The sequence below is a fragment of the Apostichopus japonicus genome, chromosome 21 (assembly GCF_037975245.1).
Source record: "Apostichopus japonicus isolate 1M-3 chromosome 21, ASM3797524v1, whole genome shotgun sequence".
NCBI lineage: Eukaryota > Metazoa > Echinodermata > Holothuroidea > Aspidochirotida > Stichopodidae > Apostichopus > Apostichopus japonicus.
The window spans coordinates 20,450,061-20,456,848 of record NC_092581.1 but is presented as its reverse complement, the minus strand read 5'-3'; the positions used below and the strand labels follow the sequence as shown (position 1 = coordinate 20,456,848).

General features: G+C 38.1%; 1 long non-coding RNA gene across 1 annotated transcript; it reads left to right on the top strand.

Annotated features, from left to right (window-relative positions):
* Positions 1-6: 6 nt before the first annotated feature.
* LOC139963263 (uncharacterized) lies at positions 7-2,162 on the top strand. The gene is made up of 2 exons (XR_011791535.1): positions 7-119; positions 1,076-2,162. It is a non-coding gene; the product is annotated as an uncharacterized lncRNA (long non-coding RNA).
* Positions 2,163-6,788: the final 4,626 nt, after the last annotated feature.

The window sequence follows — 6,788 nt, the reverse complement described above, 5'->3', positions numbered from 1 at the left end:
TATATATATATATATATATATATATATATATATATATTATATATATATGTGATTGAGTTTGATGATTTATGACATGGTCCAGGTGTGATCTCAATCAAATTTCTCTGATGACAGAAAAGGTACAAAGGGCCAGTCAGAATAGAAATCACACAAAACCTTGGCAAAGGCTGGTGGGTGGGGTGGGGTGGGGGTGAAGACTTATTTCAAGCCCTTTAATTCAAGACTTGAAGATATATCAGACAGTTGGGAGCTAGAATTATTGCAAGAATTCTTTTGCTATTAATTTCATTTAACAAATTTAGACAGCGTTTGATTTATTACCTTTTTATTAGTATATTATATTTGATGCAATGCAATTCAGGTTCATAGATTAAGGTTGAGAAGCAACTGGCAGCAAATAGTATCTAACAAATGGCTGTGTACTTGAATGATCGCAAAATAATACTAAGTAATTAGCGATATACAGACAAATAATTGTATTCCAGATTCATTATATCTCTAATTCAAGTTTGGATATCTCTAATTATATTCCCGATATCTCTATTTCAATTTTCAATATCTCTAATTCGAATTCTTGATATCTCTAATTCAAGTTTGAATATCTAATTTATTCCCGATATCTCTAATTCAAATTTCGATATATCTAATTCGAATGATTGATCTTGAATTCAATTTTGGATATCTCTAATTATATTCCCGATATCTCTAATTCAAGTTTGGTTTATGCATCAGTGCTTGTTTAGGTCACTTGCAAAATGATAGTAATGTGATTGGTAAGATTTGCTGAAGCTTGGCAGTTGTATAGCCTTCAACACAATCATGTAAGTTATATACTGTTAATACTGTAGGATCCATATATGTTAATATTTAACTTTAGAACTAGTGATTATTAAAATATGGTAACATATATGTTTATATATATATATATATATATATATATATATATATATATATATATATATATATATATATATATATATATATATATATATATTATATATATATGTGATTGAGTTTGATGATTATGACATGGTCCAGGTGTGATCTCAATCAAATTCCTCTGATGACAGGAAAGGTGCAAAGGGCCAGTCAGAATAGAAATCACACAAAACCTTGGCAAAGGCTGGTGGGTGGGGTGGGGTGGGGGTGAAGACTTATTTCAAGCCATTTAATTCTAGACTTGAAGATATATCAGACAGTTGGGAGCTAGAATTATTGCAAGAATACTTTTGCCATTAACTTCATTTAACAAATTTAGACAGCGTTTGATTTATTACCTTTTTATTAGTATATTATATTTGATGCAATGCAATTCAGGTTCATAGATTAAGGTTGAGAAGCAACTGGCAGCAAGTATGGATTTCTGTTCCTAATGTATCTAACAAATGGCTGTGTACTTGAATGATCGCAAAATAAAACTAAGTAATTAGCGATATACAGACAAATAATTGTATTCCAGATTCATTATACCTCTAATTCAAGTTTGGATATCTCTAATTATATTCCCGATATCTCTAATTCAATTTTCAATATCTCTAATTCGAATTCTTGATATCTCTAATTCAAGTTTGAATATCTAATTTATTCCCGATATCTCTAATTCAAATTTCGATATATCTAATTCGAATGATTGATCTTGAATTCAGTTTTGAATATCTCTAATTTTATTCCCGATATCTCTAATTCAATTTTCAATATCTCTAATTCGAATTCTTGATATCTCTAATTCAAGTTTGAATATCTAATTTATTCCCGATATCTCTAATTCAAATTTCGATATATCTAATTCGAATGATTGATCTTGAATTCAATTTTGGATATCTCTAATTATATTCCCGATATCTCTAATTCAAGTTTGGTTTATGCATCAGTGCTTGTTTAGGTCACTTGCAAAATGATAGTAATGTGATTGGTAAGATTTGCTGAAGCTTGGCAGTTGTATAGCCTTCAACACACACTAAGCCCGACCATCCACAATTTGTGCAGTCAGAAATGTAGTGTGACATTTGTTTAAGCTTAACAGAATCCGGAATAAAAAATAATAGAATGATATGTCTGTGACATTCACATTTTCCTTTTATTTTATATTTTTAAATGTATACTGCCAATTATTTGCTTATGGGGAATAAAACAATATTCACACTATAGAATAACAAACACAAGACTGTCCTGTCCTTTTTCTTTTGCTGCTTTATTCAATAAATGAAATTTTAAACATACTGAAACATGCAAACACATTACTCTAATACAGGTGTAACACGCTCAATCTCACGTCAATTCTTAGGAGGATGGGGCGTAAAATATGATCAAAGTAAGAAGAGACAACGGAAGCAAAACGAGAGCCAAACACGTAGAATTACAATTGACACAGATTATTCCAAAGAATAAAGTATTTACAGATCAGTAAAATTACATCAGATCAAATTCAACATAACTATGTAAGTCAGAACTCCCCTATTACACAAATGTATATATATCTGTATGGTAGCTGCTCGTCACCGACACACGGATCCTCTATGAGATTCCCGCCAGAGCGGACGCACGCACCCTCATTGAGATTCCATCTACGACAGACGCACGCACCCTCAGTAAGAACAGGTACCTCTGTACGCGATGCACGCACCCTCACTGGGATTCCCTCTACGACAGACACACGCACCCTCAGTAAGAACAGGTACCTCTGTACGCGATGCACGCACCCTCAGTGAGATTCCCTCTACAACAGACGCACGCACCCTCGGTAAGAACAGGTTCATCTCTTCGTGACGCACGCACCCTCGGTAAGATTCCCTCTACGACAGACACACGCACCCTCAGTAAGAACAGGTACCTCTGTACGCGATGCACGCACCCTCAGTGAGATTCCCTCTACGACAGACACACGTACCCTCAGTAAGAACAGGTACCTCTGTACGCGATGCACGCACCCTCAGTGACATTCCCTCTACGACAGACGCACGCACCCTCATTAAGAACAGGTTCCTCTCTAAGTGACGCACGCACGCACCCTCGGTGAGGAAACGTTCCTCTCTTTAGGTGACGCACGCACGCACCTTCGGTAAGATTCACTCTACAACAGACGCACGCACCCTCAGTAAGAACAAGGGCGTAGGAACCGGGGGGGCTGGGGGGCGCCAGCCCCCCCAGTGAAAAATGTGGAGGGGCGGAAGTATCATTCCGCCCCCCCCCCCCCCCGCTCCGCAAGTCAGAAAACCCCTTTTTCATTTCCAAATGAGAAAAAAAATCTCATTTGGAGCACCAAATTGCATCTAAGGCCAGGTGAAAATACAAAATTAAGTTTACAAAATGGAGTGGGTGTTGAAGTGTGCTATATTGCACCAAATTGCATCTGAGGCCACCTGGAAATGCAAAAAAATTCCAAAGGGGAGGGGGACACCCCCTCCCATTAGACCCCTCCCCCAGGCCGGCCATCAGTCTTCAGCCCCCCCCCCCACTCAAAAGTACCTTCCTACGCCACTGAGTAAGAACATGTTCCTCTCTAAGTGACGCACGCACGCACCCTCGGTAAGATTCACTCTATGACAGACGCACGCACCCTCATTAATAACAGGTTCCTCTGTACGTTACGCACGCACCCATATATCCAGAGTCCTGTGAATGTTTACTTCCAAAATTCATAGTTATATCCGTATTAAAACACCAAACAGTTGTGGATGCTTTGAGTTTAAATATATCCAGTATCTGTCCGTAATTAAATGTTCGCAAGGCCGTTATGTTGCTCATAGTGTTATAAATATAAAGTTAAACGACCGCAGTGCCAAGCACTGTGTAGTGTGTACGTTCAAGTGAGTGTACGTGTTCAATACAAGGCCTACTATGTTATCGTATGACTGTATACCATACTTACATGTTTGTCCCTAGAATGGTTGCTATGGGAACCAGAAGCTGTAGGGTATTGATATGATGAAGCCAACTAGTAATCGTTTGTAGTTCCTTGTTATTGAGACCTTTCAAAAATAGTTTTATGGCCGCAATATTGCCAAACATTAGTTAAAATGTTATTATGGTTCGTCTTTTATGAATGACAGCCTTTCAAAGACGTTTCCTTTATAATATTCACTATCGTTCAGTATTACTTTATAATTGCACATGTACATTATTGTTATGCTGGTTGTTAATCGTTAATTCGACTTACGGGGCATCACTTTAATAAATCTTCGGTTATATGTAACCAAATATGTTATGTTTTATGATTTTTTCCCCCACACAAATGGTAGTGTATGAATGAACGGGGTTAATCAACGGTCTAGCGTGCGTTACTCACATGATTAATGCACTCCGGGTGTTAATGCTATCGCTGGATGCACTCGGGCTCCGCCCTCGTGCATCGCTTGCATTATCCCCCGATCGTGCCTTAATCCTGTGAGTAACGCACGCTAGACCGTTGATTAACCCCTTATTAATACTGTAGGATCCATATATGTTAATATTTGTCTTTAGAACTAGTGATTATTAAAAGTTTGTAACATATATGTACATATATATATATATATATATATATATATATATAATTATATATAAAGTATATGAGATTAAAAGCTGTTATTGAAATGCACAACATTGATGGAATGAAGTTAACATGCATGTTTTGGTGTTTTATGAAAATATAATTATGAGAAGATAAACGATTGCAGAATAACTGTCAATTCTTTGAAGAACAAATGCAGTTTTATTGCCTAGAACAGAGTTTGGTTTAAACACTGTTTTGAAGGCAAAATATCAAAGTGTGCTCTCAAGAAAGGATAGTTAACCAATAAATCACCAATTTCCTGATTCCATTAACTATCACAAACCTTTACTTGAAAACTGTCTTATGCTTGTTCTGATGTGTCTTAATTGTACAAAAGTTGTACACTACAACTACATTGAAAGTAAATCAATGCGTATCCGTCCACCCCTACCCCACCCCTCCTGTTCTTAACCCTCCACCTCACCTCACCTCCTTGTCCCCCCCCCCCCATATGGAATTTAATCACAAGAAACAACCTTTTGTTTTGGTTCTGATGACAACAGAAGTCTATGCAGACATGATGACGTGTGTTTGTGTATATGTATTTTATTATTATTTTATTGTGTGCGCGAGCTAAACCAGATATAAAGGCATGGTAACGGAGATGCATAATCGATTCTCCAGGAAGGATGACTATATTACCCAGTCGTAACTTCTGCATAGACTCACATTTCTTGTAGTAGTGCGAAAGGGACCAAATAACCATTGGAAGTATAGCAAAACGACCAACTCCAATCAATGTATGATCCAAGACCCATACCAACCATTGTATGATGCAACATCCAAAGGATGGGATGCAGCTACTCTAATTGCTAACACATGTATAAATCGGTGTGGGTATATTTGAAGGAAATATATTCCAATCATCAAAGGAATAAAATATGTTTCCCTTATAGACGACTGAGATTTCAGTTCTTCAAAGTATCTCTAACATGCTCTCTTTTCTCACAAGAAATCCATCTAAATCAGCATTGTATGGCAGTTTAGATTGTTATCTTTAAATAGTAAAACGGTGTCAGAATATCTCCTATCGACACAGTGTATGGCATGGTACGCTTTAGATATTTACTTTTATAAAACCTAAAGTGATGGCGCTACGGAACAACGGGAGACGGCATGATTAAAAAATCGTTTGAGGGGCGGAGGGGGGCGGGGCGGACGCACCCAGCACTTCTTGAGATTGTTCCCATCTGTATGAAAGCGCGCGCCCCACAACCCTTCGCCCACCCCTCTAATCGCTTCCCGATAAGTTACGAAACTTAATTAACACACTTCATCGATAGCAAATGATCTGGTCGTGTTTTAGTGACGTCTAGAGGTCGTGCACTGACCTACATGTAGTGTGACCACTCCCGATTTTGCAATTTCCCAAGATCAGGCCCCGAAAAATCCAAAGAAATCCCAAGGACACTGTACTGAACCATTGTCATACTGTCATTTTTCAAGCCCGAGATGTGCCATTTCCGGTGATCTGGGGGGTGTCAAAACCAGAAATATTCTTGTACGCTGCGCGCCAACCGATGGTGGAGCTCCGTATAGATAGTAATTCGCGCCCCGTGGATTAGAAAATCCTGGATACGCCCCTGGTTATTAGATGCAATTTGGTGCTATCTGGTGATTATCCATTATGAGAGAACAAGAAGATGTTTCCCTCTTGAATAGTTGGAGCGGAAGCGTATACTTTAGCCCCCTCCATCTTATAAAGGTTTGGGAAAAGTTTACAAAGTGAAGAAGAGCGTTGAAAATTTAAATTGAACTTTATGCAGGGTAGTAGTGGGGCTTATAGGCACTAGCGCTTGACGCTATAGAGAAAACAACTGGTTATTGTGATTAACATAATACGTTTCATCCTTTGTAAAAAAGTTTATACTTGAGTATTTTTTAACACTAAAAATCGCATCTGGGCGGCACCAGCGTGCACGTTTATTGGGGGAGCACAAGCCCCCCCCCCCCCCCCCTCGCTTCGTCACAGGCCTGGCGATGGCACTGATCAAATGATATATTTCAGCCATGAACAACACCGCTGGCAGGCCCCTTCATTTAAAAATAAGTAAACACATAGGATCAAACATTATATGTAGGCCTAATTCCTTTTTCGTAACGCACGCAATCACTTAAAGGTTTAATTGCTTTTTATTATAATTTTCTTTAATACTGAAATTTAAAATACTAAATTCTGAACACACTGTATACATTTCGTGACTCATAGAATGTCTTTTCCACTTCCAAGTTTTGCCCTGTTTGGCAGCACGGTTAA